A 25933-nucleotide genomic window follows, 5' to 3' on the forward strand; every position below is an offset into this window, starting at 1 on the left:
ACATAAATAGACACAGAAGACAAACTTAGGCTGGAAATTGGAAATCATTCAAATGAGGCCCTTACAATAAAATACTAAAACAAAATGAATAGATAGAGAGTCTAGCAACACTGGCTCCACTTCACGAAACACACTTCTCGGGCATGCTAGTCTCTCTTACCCCAAAGATCCAAAGATCTTATAACTGAGGGATTTTTGTATCATAATGCAAGGTACATGAAGAGTATCTATGGGGTACAATCCACACTCATAGAATCATTGAATGTAGGGTTTTGGGCTACTAAGTTGGTTCTTATTATAAAATTTTGAGGGGTCCCGATGCAACAATGGATTCTTAGAGCAAGCCACTTAAGACTTTAGTTGAGCTTATCAGTGTAGGGAAGGCCCCCCACATATGTCGAATTCACTCAAAACTCTAGCCACTTGACCAATATATTTATATAGCGGCTTGAAAAACCCACTTGAGAGTACGTTGGGAAAGATGATATCCCCAACACATCCCAATTTGAAGTACCTCTGTGGGGTGATGAAATCCCCAGTCAAAGATACCCCTCTCTACATGAAATAAAATAAAATTGAGTGTCATTGTCACCTCCCTCCTTTCTCCCAAGACCCTGAAGGCAGGTGGAAAGTTAGTTAATGCAATAGTAGGTCCACCCCAAAAATGATAAAAGTTCTTTCCCTTAAGAAAATCAAATGTTATTTAATCTATGTGTAGCCTGATTCACATTCATTTTAAAGCCCAAATTGAGGTGTTGAATACGCATGTGCATGTCAATTTTAAACACCAAACTGAAATGTGAAGGCATGCATGTCAATTTTAACTATTGTTGATTTTAAATCCAAATTGAAGTGTTATACATGCATGTCAATTTTAACCAATGTTGATTTTAAGCCCAAATTGAAGTGTTATACATGCATGTCAATTTTACCCATTGTTGATTTTAAGCCCGAAAAATGAAGTGTGAGAGCATGAGTGCAATTAATCTAATACTAATCCAATCCTTTCTATAAATTCACCACAGGCTACAAACAGATGATTAGTAGTAAAATTAAATCAATAGAAAATAGAGAACCCAAAATCAACAGAAACGAATGCGTGATGATACCTGCGCGATTGCATGACCTTGAATAGGTGATTGCGTAATTATGTCAGATCGATTGTGTGATCATGACAGAGAGAATGTGTGATCCTAACAAGTCAATTGCATGATGATAACAAGGCGATTGTGTGACACATAGGTAGATAACACAAACAATAAAAAAATTGAAGCTAAATTTGATCAGAAACCTGCAAAACAGATTGTGAGGCTCTAGCTAGATCTCTCATCATCCATTCAATGTTAACTGAAACATATTTCACCCGATATAAGGAACTAAGTTGTTGTATCTGTTGATGGCTGGTTGGTCTTCCAAATCTTGTATCTGGTTTTTTGCTTTGAGAATTCTCTGATAACGTTTGGCCTATCTTCTTTGCTCCTTTGTCCTTCTGGCACCTAAAATCTTGAATTGTACCTTACGTGCCATAAATTGTTATAACAAAAACATGCAATAAAGTTAATTTGTTTCCAGATTTACTCAATTTCATGCAGAATTACATAGATGATAGAACATAAAGGAAATAAGAATAAAAATAAGAGAACAACAATTTTCCTAATGAATGCGTGATCCTGAGAAATCAATTGCGTGATCATGAAAGGTCAATTGCGTGACCCTAAAAGGTCGATTGTGTAATGATGCAACCACAAATGTGTGATGAAGAGATTTTTATTTTTTTGAAGTCCTTCCAAAACCTACAAAAAAGGAATAAATTCGTATGATCTGCAAAAATCACATAGAAAACAAAGAAGGTTAATTAGCTGTGAGGCCCCACCCTAACTCAGTCTGACATTGCAGTGGTTTTTATATTGAGACTATTATGGATGCTTTATTTTTATGCATTATGGATTTAGAACTTATATGACTCCATGATCGAGATAACATTGCTATATGTTGATGCTTTATTTATATGCTTTATGATATAGAACACTACATGATTTTTGAATAGGATGAATTGCGGTGATAAATGTCGTTATGGGATTTGCAGGACTTTACTATGATATGATGTATGTTTATGTGTGGATCAAAATTATGAGAATTAGGATAATTGCTTATGTGAAATTACTTGGATATAAGATGTATTGAATTGTTCAAATGTAAATTTGTATGCAAGTGTTTGATGTGCATTATTTTTCTTGTGTTTTATATTATATGAGGTTATTTGAAGTTACTAATGTGTAATTGAGATGTGCAGGAAGTTATCCATGTGACCATGGAAATATTACAGAGAACCAAACCTAGGCCTATGTATGTTCGTATAACCAGGGTTTGTCTATTTGGAGAGACAACACCCCGTTTGTGTCATATTTTATTCGTAATAGTAAATGATGCATGTGTGTTAAGTGTTATTTAATTTATTTATGTAAATCCCACAAGAGACACAATTTTATGTATAATTTTGTAAAAGTATTTTCTTTGTGTCACTTGACACATGTGTGGATTTATGTTTAAATTTTTAAATTTGTCTCTTGGTGAGAATTGTTTAACTATAGCTTTTTCAATTAATGTAATGAGATTCCATAAATGCCTTGGGTAAAGAATCTTTGGGATGGTCAACATAGGTTTGACCCGAAAATAAACTTTAGAGGGGTTAAAAAAGGGTTAAATGGACACCTAGGGGTAGTTTAATAGGGTTTCCTAAAGCCCATAAGGTATACCTAAGGGTTAGGGGTAATTTTAGGCAAGTTTCTACTCTCATGTGACCTTTTAGACACCCTAAAAAGTGACTTTTCTAAGTTGTGCGAAAATTGAATTAGAAGACTTGAACTAAGTCGAAAACCTTCCTTTTCGAATGAGAGTTCCCTTTCCCATTCTACCTTATCTTCCTTTTAATTTTTAGAAACTTGTGAGAACTCTCACAATGGGCTTCTTAAGCAAGAATTAGAAAATTAGTGGGTAATCACCCACTCTCCATTTTTGGAGACAAAAAAATTTTGAAAAAGAAAAAAATAGATTTTTGGATTGAGAATTTTAGCTAAGGGTAGAAAGAGAACAACTATGGAATTGGGCTGCTCATCCTCAACAAAGCTAGCATACCTTTGGGCAGTTTAAGGTTGGTTGTATTTTTCTTATAATGATTTCTTATTGCATGTGTTTTGAAAGTAATGTTTGTGTAAAAGACTAGTTTTTGTGCATGTTTTCTTGAAAATTTATTTGGTATTTTGTGTTTATGCAATGTATGTGTTTGGGGAGTAATCAAGACCTCCTACTCTTGGGAGAGAGGAGGATCTTGTGGGTGGTAGAAGTGAAATCCCTCGAGTGAGAGGCTCTCGTTATGAGAGTGATCACAAGGGATTTTATGTGACCCTTGCTGCATGGCTTATTTATGCATTGGGGGTCATAAGGAGGGAAATAAGGCATGAATGCCTTGGGGGCCATAAGGAATATGGGGTTGTGATACTTGATGTATTTGGTTTGCCATGAGGTGGCTATATGTTTTTCCATATGTGCAGTCTCCTCAGGGTCCTTGGTCCACTACCACCCTTGAAAGGACATCACCAATGTGTGGTGCAGTGTAGCCCGGGTTGAGATTGTGTTTGAGTTTGTGTATTCCCTTGTCTTTTGTGTTTGCATGTGTGTTACCTATCTAGGGCTTGGTTCTCCGAGCTTGGGGGTGGCTACCAGTTAGCCTAGGCTGGGAGGTGAGCACTCCATGGTCATAGCTTTGATTTAATTGCAGGTTATTGAAAGAAAGGAAAAAAGACAAGTGAAAAGTTGCAGGGATTAGTTGTTGCAGAAAAGTATTTGGATATGTATTTATCATTTTCCTCATTTTCTAGAAATGAGAGACTTATTTGTAATGTGACAATAAAGTCCTTGAAATACATTTTAAAGAGTTGTAATATTTTAGGATGCTAAATTGCAGAAAAGAAATGAGTAATTTCTAGTTTTTAGTTTTCTATGGTTCTGAAAATTAACATTTTGTGTATAGGATATATTGAAAAGAAAGAAAGAAAAATCGTTTGTTTCCTTTACGCATTTAAAACAAATTATTGGAAAAGGAATGGAATAGGTTTACATGCATGTAGTAGGTTGGGAAATATGTTAAAATCAAATGATTAGATCTGTAAATGGAAGTACAATATTAGTTATTTAAATATGTCACATTGCTTATTGCAGAAAATAAAAACAAAAGTTTATTATAGTCATTTTAAAGTTTTATTTTAATAAAATCTAGATTTATCTAGTTGCTGTTAAATTTATTTAAATTTTGTCATTTACATAGTTGCTGTTAGAATTACTATATACTGTCATTTGTTTATGTACAGAAAATAGAATCTATAGTCAAACAGATTAAATGAATAAATAAAATTCTAGAGTTGTTTTAAGTGATTTAATTCTGCTTTTTACTTTATTTTTGCTGAAAGTAAATCAATATTTAAATAACCTATCTATTTCTTTTAGCAACTAGGATTTTGATAAGAGGAAATAAATACAATATTTTATATCTACAGAAAGCATCAAATCTGTTAAATAGGTTTCAGAAATAAAACACCTATATATTTATTGCATAGAAAATTTATACCATAGCTACAACATATATTTATATTTAAGTATATATATAATTATATACGTATATATATATTTATATAAAAATAAATATATATATGTAAACAAAAATTGCATTCTTATAATTATGAGTAAAGGAAAGTATTCTTAAAAATAAACAAAAAAAAATAAACTCATTGTTTAAATTATATATATATATAAATTTGAACTCAAATATATATATAAATATTTAAAAGATATATATATATATATATATATATATATAAATTTGAACCCAAATATATATATATAAATATTTAATATATATATATATATAATGTATTTTTATTTTTAATTAAAAAAAAAAAAACTTACTTTGCGGCGGGGGTCGGCCCAGGACGAACCCACTATGCAATGCACAGTGGACGGTGGGCCAACCACTGTACAAAGCACAGTGGGTTGGCGGGGCCGGCCGCTATGCAATGCATAGTGGGTCGGTGGGCCGAGCACTATGCAGTGCACAGTGGTCGACAGGGCCGAACACTGTGCAGTGCACAGTGGCTTAGCCAGGGCAAACACTGTGCATTGCACAGTGGGCGGCCTTGGCCACGCCGCTCACCGTCGTCCCCCTCAAAACTCCGCCCTCCACCACCATTTGCCATGGCCACCTCTCATTCGGCCCTGCACAGTCCCGATTCAAAGTAAGAAAGAAAAAGAGAAAACCCTAGCCTGGGTAGGGTTAGGGTAAAAAAAAAAAAATGTGTTGAAAAAAAAAAGAATATAAAAAAATAATAGAAGAGCCCATTTTATAATAAAGAAAAGAAAAGGGTTAGGGTTGCATGGACAATACCCTAGGAAATTATATATATATATATATATATATATATATATATATATATATATATATATATATATATATATATATATATATATATATATATATATATATATATATATATATATATATATATATATATATATATATATATATATATATATATATATATATATATATATATATATATATCAAATTATTATATTATAATATGGTTGAAAATAGATATATGAATAAATTGGTGGAGATGATTATGAAATAAATATTAATGGGTTAATGTTTATTCTTTTATAATTTAAAATGATTATGAAATAAATATTAAGAGGGATTAATATTTATTCTTTATTTTTATTTAAAAATATTGAGATGTCATAAATTAAATATTAACGAGGTTAAATATTTATTTTATTGGGATGTTATGAATTGGAAATTTTACTGGAGTTAATATTTAATTGTGAATCTAAATGAAATGAGATATTTACAAATTGAAATCGGTAGATTTTATTAAATTTTAATTAAACAATTTTAGGTGTTAGGATATTAAACGACTAGGGAAGTTAACATTTAAAGGTGGTTTGCTGGGCTAAAGGGTTCAATTTTTAACTCTCCTAGATGTGCATGCATGTGGTCAAACTCTATAGGAAAAATATGCATTTGCAATTATGATCGACCTTTTAGTTGACCCAGTTAAATTCACTATTTAATTATTGACAAGTAGGTTAAAGTCACTCTTAAAACTATTCATTAGAACTCCACTTTTATTTTATTAATTTTGATTACTTAGTCAACTCTAAACATAGCTATGACAATACATGTTGTAGTCATATTTGTCGATTTAATGCTTTTAAAAGTTATGTTTTAAAAAAAAATTTATCCCGTTCTTGCCCTAAATTTTGGGCATGACATTTTGGTGTCAGAGCAAGGTTTCCACACTAGGAACCTTACTCCACTTACGTTTCTCTTTAGATTAATTAATTTGTTTTATTGATTTTATAGGATATTTAAATTTAATTAATTAAATATATGTTTTTTAAAAGAAATTAGTTATTTAATTTATTTTATTTTCCTCTTAGGATGTCTCCGATGAGGCGACAAGCTCGCAATCATGGAAGGGGTCCTAGGCGTGTGTGCATAGCACGCGAAGAGGTAGCTAGGGAGGAATCGGTTCCAGAAGAGAACCTAGAAGCACCTCCCGAATAGCCAAATGATCCTAACCGAAACCTCTTAGAAGCAATCCAGAACCTAATTGGCATAGTTCAGGAAAGGATTCCAGCAGAGAACCCTCAGGTTAGAAATCAGGACTCTAGGAATCATAGATCAGTTGAGAGTCAGGATGGAAATGAGCCAGAGTCTGTGCACCTACCAGGACCACCTCTAGTGGTGGAGCCAATTTATTTTGAGAGAGCTCATCGAGATCTTATCAGGGAGGTCATGCGCCTCCAACCACCATCTTTTGTGGGCTCTACCGATGGGGTAGAAGCCGAGGCATGGCTTTTGAGCCTTGAGAGGTGTTTTGTGTTGCACTCTTACGAGAGCAACCTAAAAGCACGTGTCGCATTCCATCTATTGAGAGGAATGGCCTCCACATGGTGGAGATAGGAGGAGTACAAGTGCGGATTAGTTCCTGATACTCTCACTTGGGAGATATTCATAGAGAGGTTCAGGGAGAGGTACCTATCAGAACATTTCAGATAGCATTAGATAGACAAGTTTCACGACCTCCAACAAAAGGGCTTATCAGTAACCCAATATGAGAGCAAATTCTTTGAGCTTTTGCCTTACGTGGATTATCTAAAGGACAAGAAACTTCTCTTTACCACTTCATCAGAGGGTTAAATGCCAGTATAGCTAGGCCAGTGAGGATGTTCACTCCAAAGAGCCTTCGGGTTGCCATGGAGAAGGCACTGATAGCCGAGGAAATTCAGGTCAGACCATAGGACACTAGGGATCAGTTTCAGAACCGCAACCCCACACCCCAGACCTATGGATTCCAGAAACCATATTGGAAGGGAAATAAATGAAACTCACAGGGATTCTCCAAACCCCCTCCTCCGCAACAGACACCATAGAACCAAAGGTAGAAGCCTCCACAGTATCAGCAAGGCACCAAGCCCAAGCAGTGGTAATCTCAGGGTCAGAGGCAAGATCAAAGAGCGCAGGTGCCCTACACATCTCCGATGAGGACTCAGTAGTCCTCCAGAGGTGGGTACAGCGGATCCAGTAGGATAGGAGGACAGGCTTTCTCTAGGCCCCAGGGCACCCAATTTCAGGCATGGGGTGCTTGCTTTACATGTGGAGCCATGGGGCATATGGTGAGGGATTTCCCTCAGGGTCAGATGGTAGGGAATCAACGGATGGCCGCTTTAGAGCTGACAGTTGGTGATATGGGCATGTCCCATAGAGTATTCGTAGAAGTTGACAATCGCCAGGCTGACCATCAGGCCACGGTCATCGAGGCTGCAGGTATGATCAAAGGTAACAATGTATCTATTTTGTTTGATTCAGGAGCTACTGACTCTTTTATATCTCCATTGGTTGTGGAGCGTTGTGGGCTAGTGGCAACTAGATAGGGTGTCAGTTGGGAAGTGGAATTAGCTTCAGGGGCTAGAGTGTTGGTGGAATCAGAGGTTAGGGCATGTTAGTTGCAGATTGGCAAGACCACCACATTAGTAGACCTTAGAGTGACACCACTTGGATCTTATGGCATCGTACTTGGCATGGATTGGCTTTATTCCCACAGAGCCAAGATGGATTTCCACCTGAAAAAGATCGAGTGTGAGGATGATCATGGATCGCCCATAGTTATCACCAGGATTCAGAGACCTGTGTCTCTTCATATGATCTTCGTAATGCAGCTTAAGCAGAGCATGTGAAAGGGATGTCATCTTTTTGCTATCACTATCAGTGACAGAGGAGAAGAGGAAGAAAAGGAAACATTGCTTGATGACCATCCTATCCTTAAGGGATATTTAGATGTGTTCCCTTCGAAGCTACCTGGAATGCCGCCCCGTAGAGAGATTGACTTTCATATAGACCTTGTACCAGGAGCTGAGCCAGTCTCCAGAGCACCTTATAGGATGATCACAAATGAGCTTAATGAGCTCAAAATATAGCTTGAGGAACTCCTTGAGAAGGGGCATATTCATCTTAGCATATCCCCTTGGGGTGCACCAGTAATCTTCGTTAAGAAGAAGGATGGATCTCTCCAATTATGTATGGATTATTGGCAATTAAATAAAGTAACCATCAAGAATCGATATCCTTTTCCCAGAATTGATGATTTATTCGACCAACTTCAGGGTGCCAAAGTCTTTTCCAAAATTGATCTGAAGTCAAGATACCATCCGCTGAGAATAGTGGAGAGTGATATCCACAAGATTGCATTTCGCACTAGATATGGTCACTATGAGTTCACCGTGGTTCCATTCGGTCTTACGAATGCTCTAGCTATTTTTATGAGCCTCATGAATGGAGTATTCCATACATTTCTGGACCGCTTTGTAATTGTGTTCCTCGATGATATACTAATATATTCTTGGAATAAGAAGGAGCATGAGGAGCACATGAAATAGGTATTGCAGTGTTTGCGGGATAATCAGTTGTTTGGCAGTTTGTCAAAGTGTGCTTTCTTTCGATCAGAGGTCAAGTACTTTGGGCACATTATTTCTGGTGATGGGATCTTAGTTGACCCATCAAAGATTAGGGCTATTATGGATTGGCCAGCATCGACCAGTGTGACAGAGGTCAGGAGCTTCATGGGATTAGCAGGTTATTATAGACATTTTGTTGAGGGATTCTCCAGAGTTGCACATCCTATTACTTCTCTTCAGTGTAAAGGGAAGAAATTTGAGTGGACAGAGAAGTGCGAGAAGGCCTTTCGGGAACTCAAGAAGGCACTTACTAGCGCTCCTATCCTTGTTGTACCAGATCCCTCAGCTGACTTCATGGTTTGTATAGATGCTTCACTAGAGGGTTTAGGAGCAGTTCTTATGCAAGATGGTAGGGCTATAGCTTTCGAGTCTAGGAAACTTAAGACTCATGAACTTAATTATCCTACTCATGACCTTGAGCTCATAGCAGTAGTGCATGCACTTGTGAGGTGGAGACACTTCCTTTTAGGTCATCACTTCAAGCTGCATTCAGATCATCAGAGTCTTTAGTACATTTTCACTCAGCCGAACCTTAATGCACGTCAGAGGAGATGGATGGAGTTCTTGTGCGAATATGATTTTGACGTTCACTACATCAAAGGAAAGGAAAATGTAGCTACAGATGCTTTGAGTAGGAGATGTCATGAGGTTTACACCATATCTATGGGCACAGATTTGAGAGACCGTATACTACAGCACTTGCCAAAGGATGGATGGTATGTAGAGGTTTGTCAGGTAATAAGATCTCAGGTTACTCTAGAGGGGAAATATGTGGATTATTTCTTGGAGTCCAATGGACTATTACGCCATAGAGGGCACATTGATGTACCTTCCTCTGGGGGATTGTGAGAGTTCATTGTCATGGAGGCTCATAGAGATCCTTATGCAGTGCATCCTGGAGTTAAAAAGTTGCATGCTGACTTGAGGCAGTTATATCATTGCCAGGAATGTGGCAGCTCATTGCTGAGATAGTAGTCTGATGCCTCAAGTGTCAGAGAGTAAAGGTGGAGCACCGCCATCCAGGTGGGTTGCTCCAGTCTCATGCTATACCAGAGTGGAAGTGGGATACTATATCCATGGATTTCATCATTGGTCTTCCTATGTCCTCTCGTCACCATGATGCTATCTTGGTGACAGTTGACAAGTTGACCAAAGTGGCTCACTTTTCACCAGTTCAGACTACCTTCACAACACCAGCGGTAGCACAGGTGCTCTTGTGGGACATTGTCAGACTTCATGGTGTCCCCCACAAGATTATTTCTGATAGGGATTCCCTCTTCACTTCTTCCTTTTGGAAGGCATTACAGGCAGCTATGGGCACTAAGCTCAATTTCAATATAGCCTATCACCCGAAGATAGATGGTCAAACAGAGAGGGTCAATCAAGTGTTAGAGGATATGCTTCGCATGTACGTCATGGATCATTAGACCAGATGGGAAGAGTACCATCCCTTAGTGGAATTTTCCTATAACAATGGGCATCACACTTCTTCGGGGATGCCACCCTATCAGGCATTATATGGCAGACCTTGCAGGACACCGTTGAGTTGGGATTGCATAGAGGATAGAGTTGCTATTGGTCCTAAGATAGTTCGGGATATGGAACAACAGGTGGATTTGATTAGGCAGCGTCTTAGAGAGGCTTAGGATAGACAGAAGAAATATGCTGATGCGAAGAAGATAGATCGTAGCTACTTGGCTGGAGACAGAGTCTTCTTGAGAGTGCGGCCGCATAAGAGTCCAATCCATTACGGAAAGGGTTCTAAGCTCGCTCCTCGCTTTATAGGACCCTTTGAGATCCTTAAGAGGATAGGCCCAGTTGCCTACCGTTTAGCATTGCCACCTAGCCTATCACGCATCCACAATGTGTTTCATGTATCAGTTTTGAGGAATTATATCTATGATGAGTCTCATATTTTAGATTGGGATGCCTTGCTGGTGGAGTCGGACAGGAAGCTAGCTTTGGAGCCCATTCACATTTTGGCATGCCAGATGCTGGCCCTTCGAGGTCGAGAGCTGGACTAGGTTAGGGTCCAGTGGGATTGCTATGATGAGGTTATGGCTTCATGGGAGGACGCAACACGTATGAGATCAGAGTACCCCCACCTCTTTGATGAACTCCAGGAGGAAGTTCATGCCTAGAGGGGGAGGGTGTGAGGCCCCACCTCGACTCAGTCTGACATTGCAGTGGTTTTTATATTGAGACTATTATGGATGCTTTATTTTTATGCATTATGGATTTAGAACTTATATGACTCCATGATCAGGATAACATTGATATATGTTGATGCTTTATTTATATGCTTTATGATATAGAACACTACATGATTTTTGAATAGGATGAATTGCAGTGATAAATGTCATTATGAGATTTGTAGGACTTTACTATGATATGATGTATGTTTATGTGTGGATCAAAATTATGAGAATTAGGATAATTGCTTATGTGAAATTACTTGGATATAAGATGTATTGAATTGTTCAAATGTAAATTTGTATGCAAGTGTTTGATGTGCATTATTATTCTTATGTTTTATATTATATGAGGTTATTTGAAGTTACTAATGTGTAATTGAGATGCACAGGAAGTTATCCATGTGACCATGGAAATATTACGGAGAACCAAACCTAGGCCTATGTATGTTCGTATAACCAAGGTTTGTCTATTTGGAGAGACAACACCCTGTTTGTGTCGTATTTTATTTGTAATAGTAAATGATGCATGTGTCTTAAGTGTTATTTAATTGATTTATGTAAATCCCACAAGAGACACAATTTCATGTATGTAAAGCGGAAAATCGAACCCTAGATGTTCCCCCACTCCATGGAGAGAGAAAGGACGTCACTAGGATTGACGGTTTTCACTTAGGAGAGACTTTACATTCAAAAGAGGGGTTGAAACCCACAAGATCCAATCTCACACAATGCAAGACAGGATTCTAAATGAGTTTCAAGGGTTAAGACATTAAGGATACCCTCTTTTGTAAAGAATGTAGATAGAATGATTGAAATAGGAATGCATGTAAAGTAAGAAAGATTCGCTTGTAGATGGAGATAGGGACACGGGATGAAGCTATGGACCTGAAATTAGCAGTAAAATGTCGAGACGATGTTGTTTTGCAAATTTGAGTGAAAGTTGACAGGACGATGGTGCCCGGAGTGCACACGGTCCTCCAAAAAATCCGCGAAACGAAGGGGGATCTGTTCGTCTCTGCACAAGGATTCCAGATCTTTAATTACAGCCGCGTACCTGCAACCTACACATAGAAAAGAGAGGATGATTGGGGGGTTAAGGATGAGGGGTTTGCCTTTAGGTCAAACCCCGGTGTTGGAATTAACCAAGAAATGAGAATGCTATAAATGTAAGTGTTTGTAATGTAATCAAGTACTGATACCTTGTTGTAAGAATGTTTGTATTCTTACATGCGAAGGTGTAATGATGTTGTATGTTATATGTTGTAAGTGATCTCCTCTTTAATGGTTGAATCCTTGTCTTGAATGCAACATCTAGCCTTGAATGGAGACTTAGAATGCTCAATTGAAAGAATGCTTGAATGCTTGAATGTTTGAATGTTTGCCTAGCGCTTCCGCCTCTTGCACTTGCTTATCTTCTCACCTACCGTTTCTAGGAGGGGAAAAGTAGTTTATATACTTGTCAATTAGGGTTAGGAGACTGATTTTTCCAACCTTAGGCCGACCTAGGAACATTATTTTCCAAATTGCAAACTTGAAGACCCGATGCCCAACAAAAGACCGGGCCCAAAATAGGGCCAGGGACCAGGGCATTGGGCACCATGGTCCTGAGGGACCAGGGCGCTAGGCGCCATGGTCCTGAAGGACCAGGGCACTGGGCGCCCTGGTTCCACCTCCTGGGACAGCAGGGTGTAAGGAGGATCAGGCCAATGTGCAAAAAGATGCAGTTTTTGATGTCGCAAGCAGGTTTCGGGGTCTCCATTCAGGTTCAATGTTGTGCTGCCATTGTGAAGACCCAAATGTAGTCGAAATTGCAAGTGTCGCAATTTTAGGATGCTACAATGTATAATTTTGCAAAAGTATTTTCTTTTTGTCACTTGACACATGTGTGGATTTATGTTTCAATTTTTAAATTTGTCTCTTGGTGAGAATTGTTTAACTATAGGTTTTTCAATTAATGTAATGAGATTCCATAAATGTCTTGGGTAAAGAATCTTTGGGATGGTCAACATAGGTTTGACCCGAAAATAAACTTTAGAGGGGTAGTTTAATAGGGTTTCCTAAAGCCCATAAGGTATACCGAAGGGCTAGGGGTAATTTTAGGCAAGTTTCTACTCCCATGTGACCTTTTAGATACCCTAAAAAGTGACATTTCTAAGTTGTGCGAAAATTGAATTAGAAGACTTGAACTAAGTTGAAAACCTTCCTTTTCAAATGAGAGTTCCCTTTCCATTCTACCTTACCTTCCTTTTTAGTTTTCAGAAACTTGTGAGAACTCTCACAATGGGATTCTTAAGCAAGAATTAGAAAATTAGTGGGTAATCACCCACTCTCCATTTTTAGAGACAAAAGAATTTTGAAAAAGAAAAAAATAGATTTTTGGATTGAGAATTTTGGCTAAGGGTAGAAAGAGAAGAACCGTGGAATTGGGCTGCTCATCCTCAACAAAACTAGGATACCTTTGGGCAGTTTAAGGTTCATTGTATTTTTCTTATAATGATTTCTTATTGCATGTGTTTTGAAAGTAATGTTTGTGTAAAAGACTAATTTTTGTGCATGTTTTCCTGGAAATTTATTTGGTATTTTGTGCTTATGCATGCCTATAGTTGAAAATAAATATATATAAACAAAAATTGCATGCCTATAGTTATGAGTAGAGGAAAGTATTCTTAAAAATAAACAAAAAATAAATAAACTCATTGTTTAAATTATATATATATATATATATATATATATAAATTTGAACCTAAATATATATATAAATATTTAAAAGATATATATATATATATATAATTTATTTTTATTTTTAATAAACAAAAAAAAAAAAACTTACTTTGGGGTGGGGGTCGGCCCAGGCCGAACCCACTATGCAATGCATAGTGGACGGCGGGCCAACCACTATACAAAGCACAGTGGGTGGGCAAGGCCGGCCGTTGTGCAATGCATAGTGGATCGGTGGGTCGAGCACTGTGCAGTGCATAGTGGTCGGTGGGGCCGAACACTATGCAGTGCACAGTGGCTCGACCAGGCCAAACACTGTGCATTGCACAATGGGCGGCCTTGGCCACACAGCTCACCACCGCCCCCCTCAAAACTCCACCCTCCACCGCCATTTGTCATGGCGCCTCTCATTTGGCCCTGCACAGTCCCGATTCAAAGCAATAAAGAAAAAGAGAAAACCCTAGCCTGGATAGGGTTAGCGCAAAAAAAAAATGTGTTGAAAAAAAAAATAATAGAAGAACCCATTTTATAATAAAGAAAAGAAAAGGGTTAGGGTTGCATGGGCAATACCCTAGGAAATTTAATATATATATATATATATATATTTATATATATATATGTATATATACATATATATATATATATATATATCTCTATATATGTATATATACATATATACATACATATATACATACGTATATACATATATACATATATATATCAAATTATTATACTATAATATGGTTGAAAATAGATATATGAATAAATTGGTGGAGATGATTATGAAATAAATATTAATGGGGTTAATGTTTATTCTTTTATAATTTAAAATGATTATGAAATAAATATTAAGAGGGATTAATATTTATTCTTTATTTTTATTTAAAAATATTGAGATGTCATAAATTAAATATTAACGAGGTTAAATATTTATTTTATTGGGATGTTATGAATTGGAAATTTTATTGCAGTTAATATTTAATTGTGAATCTAAATGAAATGAGATATTTACAAATTGAAATCGGTAGATTTTATTAAATTTTAATTAAACAAATTTAGGTGTTAGGATATTAAATGACTAGGGAAGTTAACATTTAAAGGTGGTTTGCTGGGCTAAAGGGTTCAATTTTTAACTCTCCTAGACGTGGATGCATGTGGTTAAACTCTATAGGAAAAATATGCATTTGCAATTATGATCGACCTTTTAGTTGACCTAGTTAAATTCACTATTTAATTATTGACAAGTAGGTTAAAGTCACTCTTAAAACTATTCATTAGAACTCCGCTTTTATTTTATTAATTTTGATTACTTAGTCAACTCTAAACATAGCTATGACAATACATGTAGTTATATTTGTCAATTTAATGCTTTTAAAAGTTATGCTTTAAAAAAAAAATTATCCCGTTCTTGCCCTAGATTTTGGGCATGACATTAGTTGTTGTTCACGTCGGGTTCACCAAAATTTCGCATGTAAAAGAATTCATCTTTAAAGAATCAATTAGAATTCAAAGAGAAATCATGAATCCCTATCTAATCAAAGAATTCAAACAAACAGACAATGAAATAACACAATCAAATCAAAATAAGAATTATAAAGTAATTCAATCAAAACTCCCTATTCCATGATTGCGTATAACTTCCATTGTTCTTCTCCTCTTTGTGGTATGGTGGCTCTCAGATATTGTGCTGGCAACCTGCAATTGACACAAAGATTCAAAGTTTGTGATTGTTGAAAATGGAGATTGAATGCTCAATTTATAGATTATTGGAGAAGATTGATTGAAAGGTGGAACAAATTGATCAAGAGGTGGAACTCAGGTGAGCTCACATGAAAATTGATAGTTGAACTGTTGATTTGGAGGTGAAACTGAATAAATTGAGTTAACTGATTGAGAAAAAGCTAACTCAAGGAAGAAAAAGAATGATTGGAGGAAATTAAGAAGATGACAAAGCTAACTAGAAGATGAAAATAGAGATTGGAGAGATAAATGATTAATTAATTAATTGAATTAATTAATTTAGCACGTTCTTGAACTTTAACTTAGATTTTCAATTTAATCTTTGCATGAGATTTATTCAAATAATTGAATTTATTTTAAATTCAATTTTGTATTTGAATATATTTAGAACTTAACTTTGATTTTCAATTTGATTTTTGAAATCATGCACATGTAATTGAATTTGAAAGAAATTAGAATAAATTGGAAATTAAATGAAATTAGAATTTGGGGATTTGGAATTGAAGAATTAATTAGCTAATTAAATAATTCAAAGAAACTATTTAATTATTTTAGAAATGGAATTTAATTAAATTATAAAGATTATTTAAATTAAAGGATTAAATCACAATTAATTAAACAATAAATATTTAATTAATATTTAGAAAAGGGTTGAATGATTAATTGATTAGAGATAGAAATTGAAAATTAATTTATTTAAATAATAAAGATTATTAAATTGGGGAATTAATCACAATTAATTAAATAATAAATATTTAATTAACATTAGGAAATGGTTTAAATGATTAAATGATGAAAGAATAAGAAATATAATGGTTAGTAAGATTATGAGGAAATATGAAATTAGAAGAATAAGATTAATTAACTTAATTAAATAATTAAATAATTATTTAATCAATTAGACGAATAATTAGTACATGATCAATGAGACATTTTTAGATGTCTATAGTATATATGTATATATGTGTGTGTGTGTGTGTGTGTGTGTGTGTGTATACATATATATGTATATATGTATATATGTGTGTGTGTATGTGTGTGTGTGTGTGTGTGTGTGTGTGTGTGTGTGTGTGTGTGTGTATATGTATGTATGTATATGTATATGTATATTTATATGTATGTGTGTGTGTGTGTGTGTGTGTGTTTATACATTTATTTGTTATATAAATATTGTATTTAATTTAACGTTAAATAATTTAAACATGTGTGTGTGTATATATATATAGTAGTCTCATATTTTGAATAATTAATTATATGTATTTTTAATCAAATTAATAATATATATACATATGTATATTGTATATATATTATTATTTTAATACCCATACATAATTTTATTTATATATTCATCAACTCAAATATATACATTAAACATATATATTCATCAATTAGTATATAGATATGATCACATGAAGATTTAAACCTATCATAAAGATTCAATCACACATTCCATATCAAGAACAACCAAAACATTGCAAAACATCACCAACTTTGATGGAAACTTAGTTACCATTTCCTGACTAACTTGAGTCAACTTGACCAACTAAGATGTGACTCTGTGATAGGTCAATTAGGCACATATTAAAGATTATCAAACCAAGTTATTCTCTTGAGTGATACCCTTCCTATTAGGAATTGCATGTAGAAAATACCAATTATATGCAGGTAAATATTAAATAAAGGAACGAAAAACATAGAAATAATAACAGTGAAGAGGTAATATTTAACGTGGTTCACCCAAACTCAGGCTATGTCAACCAAACACAGAGTCCAATATTATTATCCAGTAAATCAAACTGATTACAATCAGCAATCCTTTGCAACTCAATACCATTGCAAAATGCTACATAAACTCTCTATAGAATACCCTAACCCTTAGCCTTTTAATCAATACTTATGTCAGTTACAAAATTAGGGTTACAACATGTCATCCAATAGAAAAATAACACTCAACGCCTTTATAAAATAATATTAAGTCTTTTTGGCCTTGTGGGGCATTTCCCCTAGACCCTGCAAGGGGCGTTGCCCCTTGACCCCACCTTTGGGGCGTTTCCCCCAAATCCCCATCAAATAATATGGGGGGAAACCTTGTTGATAGAAGTAGGGAAAATTTAACATCCAATTCTGATTAGGCTCCATATAACAACACTTCCTCCCTTCCAGAGGATTGATCATTTCTTGCCTCCAACTTAGTACATCACAATAGTAGTTAGCCATTATCAATACACACATATGCATCATAGATTTTGCACATTTATTCATTAGATTTTCTAATCAAGATAAATGCTAGCATGCATTAAAGCATATTAACTAAACAAATTAATAGTAAATAGGCAATATCACAATGGGGTGTAATATATCCCCCCCCCTCCCCTTCTTAATCAGTGTCCCTAATGATTTAAGTATCAATATTAACATAATACAAAAATCATAAACATAGTAAAATTATTTTTAAGAACTTTCAAATTCAAACAAGATTGTAATGTCCCTTCTTAGCAGCTATCTAGTGATTTTTTGTTAGCCCTTTTTACCATGGCCCTGACCATGACCATTCAGGGATCATTGATAGATTTGGCCTAGGTAGTTTTAGTTGTTGGCCAATTGGAGGTGTTTAGACAGGTTCCCCAAGATCTTACTATTTATAGTAAGTCTGTTTGGGCTCAGTGACTGGTAAATTTTGGAGCAATTCTAGTTTACATTATTTTGGTGCATTTAATTATCCTCTTGGATTGCAAATTAAATGGGGTTGTTTATTATTTAGGCCCAAAAAAAGTGTTCCTAAAGTTAAATTTAAATATTTAACTTTAGTGGTTATTTAATGTTGAAGCTAATGTTAAAGAGGAAAAATTAAAAGTACCCCTTCTTTGTGGAGACATAAAGGGATAATAATATTTTATTCTATCTTCCATTTATCCCACATTGTTGGTGTCTTGGGATGTGTGCCAAAATGAACTAATAAATATGAGCATTTAATGAAGATTGGGACATCTTGGGGAATTGTGCTTTCTTCGAAATTGGTTTTTTGGATTCAATTCTGGAATTTTTGGCATTTAGGGACAAAATCCCTCAAATGTGATATTTCCTATGCCTATGAAAGACTAGGTCTGGGGAGTTTCTAAAATCAAATAAACATGGGAGTGACAATGGTGATGATATTTTGGTTTGTTGAGAAAATGCAGCTGGGAAGATTAATGTAGTATTCAGGTATTTCCTTTAGCTATAACTTCTGAGTTTGTAGTCACAATTCAAATAGTGTTTACAGTAAAGAATCAGTTTTGCAATAGTTGAGTGTAGCTGGGAGTTCCTTTATGCTAAACCTAATGAGAGAAATACAATATTGGGCATAACAATAATAATCAAAGGAGTTTGAGTTTGGAAGTATTTGAATACAACTTGTTCTTATTGTCTATCGATCATGGAATTTACACCATTGTGGTCATAGCATATTGTTTGGTTGGGCATTTGCATTACCACTGCTAGGCCACATGAAAGACCCTATTAAACTAAATGTATTTCACATTATTGGCTGAGCATAGCAATCTTATTCTATTTGGGTCATAGATTACCATCTCTAGTTGGGCATAAGACATTTTATTGACAAGGGCGTGACTTCTATCTTGGTTGTATGCTTTTTTGAAGGGATTCGAATTTCATTCTACAACCTAAGACCCCCTCTAAACAAGTTTATACACATAGATTAATAGTTGTTAGAGATTTCAGTATTCGAGTTGTAGACTTAACTGAGACCATTTTCTTTGGGATGACTCTATTATATGATGATTGGACGTGGTAGGAGTATGTAAATGTAGTTGCTAGTTGTGGGTCCTTATATGTAGTTTTTGAACTAAACTGGGCATGAGGAATGTTGTTGAGGGACGCATTATAGTGACTGAGACAACTCCATAACTTGCTGGAATCTCTCAAAGCAGAATATTGACCAGGTTCTCTAGTATTGGTTATGTATTTGAAACTTGATTTCCTCATTACATTTAAGATTATTCTTGAAACTTGTAAGCATTGTGCATTAGAGGACAGCAAATTCTGGAATGAAAATTTAGTGATCTAGTTCGTTGTAATTTTTTAGTTTTGGTGCATAATAAAAGAATAAAAATATTCATGTATGTCAATGTATTGTTTCTAGAATGTTGGAAATGTCTTTGAAAGAAAACATATCTACATTAAAATGCAACAGGGGCAACTAAACCACAAAGAAACTATGGAAAGAACTTTAATGTTAGCCTACCAATTGTTTGACAAAATACAAATGCACATAAACTAAGAATTAAGTGTAGAAGGATAGGGTATCTTATAGTGGTATCAGGGTAGAAGATTATACCAACCCAAGGCTTTAAAAACTCATGCATCATTAGTATTATTTGAGGATAAATAGATCCAACAATAACCTCAACAATCAAACCGGAGCAGAGCCAGAAGATCCACCTATAATTGAAGAAATAGGTGATCCTATTCTTGTTAGAAATATGGGTGAGAGAAGAGACCCGGGTGAGGAGAGTTTTTTTTACAGTTATTAGACATGCTAGTATAAGGGTAGTAGTTAGCAGAACAAAGGGCACAACAACAAAAATAGTTGTTGGATTTGTTAACACACATGTTAGCTAGATAAATGGGTATTAATGTGAACAACTTAGGTGGAGGTAATGCTAGTAATAATCAACAATGGGGAAATAATAATAATAATCAACAAGGGGGAACTAATGGACAAAATGGAGGTAACAATTGTGGGCACAATGGAAATGGAGGAGGACAAGTGACATATAATTTTAGTCAGGAAACACAACCCACTAGGACAACGAGTTCTAGACCTTCATACCCACCTTTCCACCTAGATTTCTATCTCATCCAGCTATTGAGCCACATATTGTAGACCTATAGGATTAATTTTAGAGAGATTAGGAAAGTGGAGGAAAGTACTTTTAGGCAACTATAGCTCTTTAGGACTACATTGATGTGACAATGAGACACATGCCTTGTGCAAGTGAAAGGAATCAAAACTATGAGCTAAGGAAGAAAGTGTGAAATTTATCTTTACCTTATTTTGATGCTTCTAGTAAGACTAAAACACAAGCTTGGGTCCAGAAGGTGGATACTTACCTTCATCTTAATCCTATGCTTGAAGAAGAAGTTATGAAGTATGCTGCTATACACCTCGATGGAGTTGCATGAGTGATGGCACCATGGTATGGTAACTATGGGACATGGACAAATTACTTCCTATGATGAGTTTACAAAATGTTTGAATGAGATATTTGACACCAAGGATCCTGAGTTGAATTTCTGGGAGTTAGCACAACTTAGACAGTGGGGATCAGTAGATATATCTTAGAGAGGAGGCTTTTCTTATTTATGGATGGTCTTCCAGATCCATTATGTGGCTGGGTCAAGGGACGTGATCCTTTGACATTATAGAAGGTCATTAAAAAGGCTAAATACTTGGCACCCTCATCTTATAAGAGAAAATTCTAGTCTAAGGACTCTCATTATAGGAAGGCCAAAGATACGAAACCATTTCATAAGGAATCACATCAGCCATCTGAGAGTAATAAGAAACTGGATAGTGACCAGTTGAATGAACTTAGGAGGAAGAAATTGTGTTTTCACTTGAGGGAGCCATAGGCCCATTCTCATAAATGTCCTCTTAAGGCTAAGGCCAAGTAGATTGAGTACTTTTCATTTGAGCCTTTAAGAGTTTAGAGAATTCATCTACTTCTGGGGATAGTGATGGTAAATTAGTAACTGGAGGGGAAAGTAGTGATGACAAGGTGTTAGCATGATTTTAAGGTACCCAAAAAAGAATTACCTTTAAGTTGCATGGTGTGATACTGATGTAGGAGCACAAGTCTAGTTCTTACCCGATTGGGCAGTTTTCAGTGGAATTGTTTGAGATCGTGGCATTTCTTCTTGTTTGAGTTTTTAGCATTGTGGTTTTGGTTTATTCCCTTATGTTTGTGATCTTTATTGTGTTCAATTTTCATAGCATTTGGCTTTGTTTCCGATGAGATATGGATTCAGATATTGGTCGGTTGATATGTTCTTACTTGTTAGTATGGCAGTGTGTTGAGAAAAATAGAATTGGGTTGCGGTTGATCTTTGTGACTTGCAGATTGTTGGAGATGTTTCTTTGGGCCTTGGCCGGTATTTCTGGAGGTCTGCACATTGTTTTATGTTTTGAAGATTGTTCTTAGTGATTTGAGTCGACATGTTACCATTGCACGTTTCATGAACCGGTTGGTCTTTGGGCCGACTTGATTGAGTAATTATTATTGTAGATGGTATAAAATGTGGTTTGTGAATCATTTGAGGATATAGAAATTAGAGGATCGAAGACAGAGTTTAGAGATTGAGAAAAGATATAGATCTAATGAGATTATGATCTTGTAGGACTTAGACTGGAAGGCTGAGGTCCAGATTAGGGTAGAACTGACAGATTATTTTCAAAGGCCGATTTGATATGTGTATGGTATGTGGATCGTGTAATTGTGTTCTAGGCATTGTTTGTATCATGGACTATGATCTAGCATGTGGCATATGTAATTCTTCAAACTATTATAAGATTTATTCAAACTTTTTACCAGTTATGTGTTCTTTTATGTTATCAGTTGGTCTTTTGGTTGTTTCTAGCATCTTGTTACTTGTTATTAGTATATCTTGCATGGTTTATGTGTTAAGCTACAAGGTTGGGCTGTCCTTCATTGGATCTCCCTGTCTTGACTATGTGAAATGGTATCAGAGTTGGTTTGTGAACCTATTGTTGGAGGAAGACCCGGTTATGCACCGATTGGTTGGAGAGAAAATTGAGGCAACTTGTGGACTTGTTCAGATCACCGAATGTGAGGAAGAGAAAGGTTTGTAGGTAGACCATTGATCCTAGAGCTTGAGCTTGAGGTAGTTAGTGGGTGGAGACTTGAACATATCGCAAGTCGAGGTAGTCTACAGTTTGGAATAGTAGATCATCATGGAGAGGCAACCAGAAGCTGTAGTCAGATCATTGAATCCCCCTAAGGCAGTCACAAGTACTTGCTGGCAGATCGCTGAACCAGATCAAGTGATGGGACTCACTTTTCAATTAACCTCGAGAGTTTGATGCAGGAGCATCGGTCCAGTTCTTACCAGTTGGGTAGTTTTTAGTGGAATTGTTTGAGATCATTGCATTTCTTCTTGTTTGAGTTTTTAGCGTTATGGTTTGGGGTTTCTTCCCTTATGTTTGTGATCTTTATCATGTTTGATTTTCATATCATTTAGCTTTGTTTTCAATGAGATATGGATTATGGTATTGGTCGGTTGATATGTTCTTACTGGTTAGTCTGCTAGTGTGTTGAGCAAAATGGAATTGGGTTTTGGTTGATCTCCGTGACTTACAGATTGTTGGAGATGTTTCTTTGGGCCTTGGACGATATTTTTGGAGGTCCTCACATCATTTTATGTTTTGGAGATTATTCTTAGTGATTTGAGCCGACATGTTACTATTACATGTTTCATGAACTGGTTGGTCTTTGGGCCAAGTTGATAGAGTTATTATTATTGCGGATGGTATAAAGTGTGGTTTACGAATCATTTGAGGATATAGAAGTTAGAGGATTGAAGATAGAGTTTAGAGATTGAGCAAAGATGTAGATCCAATGAGATTCTGATCTAATAGGACTAAGGTCGAAAGGTTGAGGTCCCGATTAGGGTAGAATAGACATACTGTTTCTGGAGGCTGATATGATATGTGGATGATACGCGGATTTTGTAATTGTGTTGTAAGTATTGTTTGTATCCTGGACTGTGATCCAGCATGTGGCATATGTAATTCTTCAGACTATTATAATATTTATTCAAATTGTTTACTGGTTATGTGTTCTTTTATGTTAGCAGTTGTTCTTTCTGTTGTTTCTGGCATCTTGTTACCAATTACCGGTATATCTTGCATGGTTTATGTGTTAAGCCGAAAGGTTGGGTTGTCCTTCATTGGATCTCCCTGCCTTGACTACATCAGATACTGTTGGTATTTTGGTATGTTTTTTTCATTGATGTCAACACCTACTAAACACTTATCAACTCTAGCACTTTGGAGAATCAACAGCATTCACCGACAAGCAAGTGACTCATGCATAGTCACCGGTATCTGGTACACCGGCAAGATATAATAATCACCAGCACTTGGAATGATATGGAAAACACATGGTTATGTCAAAGACATTGTTTGGACATCTTGTCCTGGAGTTTTGTTCATTGGTATATTCATATTTGCATATTTATTGTTACCAGCAAATAGTTCCAAGGTTACATCGACAGGTTTATCTTTTCCAGATCAGCATGGCATGCTATGGAGATGATTAATTATTGTTGTAAATGCATTAAGCCAACATGTTCAATTGGTTATTGCATCGGATATTGTATTGTTTGTAAAAAACAATTATTGTAATATCTTGTAGAGCCGACCTACTAAAATTGGTCTTAGGTTATGGTATAAATGTAAGATCTTATTTGTAAGATCAGATGTGAAATGTGAAAAAGGATTGTGTGAAGGTATATGCGAGAATAAGAAAAGCTATACATGCAGACATCATTTGAAGATTGAAGGAAGGGTTTTTGTGAAGACAATCAGAACTACACCAGTACTGAATCCAACATATGAAGATACTATTTTGTGCAGTACATTATTATTGGATTTCACCATCCAACTGTAGTCAGTGTGACTCTCATTCTGTGATTGAGCAATGAGCTCTAGGCGCTTGGCCTTTCTGCATGTGCAGACCCCATTTATGTACACTTACTATCTATAGTAGTATCATCTGATTGCGGGTAGGGTTTCCCACCATGGTTTTTCCCCTTACAGGATTTCCATGTACAAATATTGGTGTTATGTGTTGTGGATGACTTTGTCTTTATGTTTAATGCACTAATCCTTACTGGTATAGAAATTAACTATTAAATCTATCTACCAATATATTAAACTAGTTTACAGGTATCAAACATTAAGTTGGTTAAGTTGTTTTTGGTTTGAATTTATTTGACAACTAATTCACCCCCCCCCCCCTCTTAGTTGTCTCCGAGACCTAACAATTGGTATCAGAGATTAGTCCTCTTTTCAGAAGTTTAACAACTTGAGGACATCCAATGTCTACTAATTATTTCAAAAAGGACAGTCCTAAACTTGATGGAACCAACTATGTCATATGGAAGATCAGAATGGAGACACATCTAAATTGCATTCGAAAAGACATCTGGGATGTTACAAAGAATGGTTATACTATTGTTGTACAAGGTCAGCCTAGTCTAGCTAACTTGACTAAATATGAGGAAAATGATTGCAAAGCAAGAGAAGCACTTTTGAGCGCATTATCAGATCAACAAATCATGGGACTATTAGATAGGTCTACTGCTAATGCTATTTGGGATCATTTGGAAACACTGAATGAAGGAGATTCCATAGTCAAAATTGCAAAACTTGAAAGCTTCTGGGTCAAGTATGAACATCTGAAAATGGAAGAAGATGAAAGGATTTCTGCTTTTTTGGAAAGAGTAAATGAAATTATTTTGGGTATTAAATGTTGTGGAGGAACCTTAAGTGAAGATGAAATTGTTTCAAAAGTCTTAAGAGGATTTCCACTAGCATATAAAATGAAAGTCACTGCTATAAATGTGTTAAGAACAATGCCTAATACATCAGTTACTAGGGATACATTAATTGGGAAACTTTCAGCTTTTGAAATTGAAGAATTTGGTCATGTTGCTACTATAAAGACAGATTTGGCCTTTAAAAGCATCAACATCATCTGGTCCATCATTTGACAAATCTGATTAGAAAGCCTTTTATGCAAGAGAACTTGAAGAAAGTAGGAAAGAAAATGAAGAACTTAAAGAACTTGAAGCACTATTTGCAAGGAAAATGCCTAAAGGTCTAGTTGGAAGTAAGTATGAAGGTAAAACACCCTTTAAATGTTTTAACTGCAATAAGATTGCTCATATGGCTTCAAGATGCCCTGATAGACATGCTAGACTAAGAGAAGAAGCTAGAAGAACATACAAACCTAACCATGAATATCAGAGATACAGATTTAAGAAGAATAAAGACAAATCTTGTTACATTGTTGATGAAGGTGTGACTAATGATTCTGATGAGGATCTAGCAGACAATGGATGGGTTTTTGTTGCTACAATAGAAGATCAACCGGCACCTACTGCTCAACTGGTAGTACAGGCCT

Source organism: Cryptomeria japonica, chromosome 3 (assembly GCF_030272615.1).
Source record: "Cryptomeria japonica chromosome 3, Sugi_1.0, whole genome shotgun sequence".
Lineage (NCBI taxonomy): Eukaryota > Viridiplantae > Streptophyta > Pinopsida > Cupressales > Cupressaceae > Cryptomeria > Cryptomeria japonica.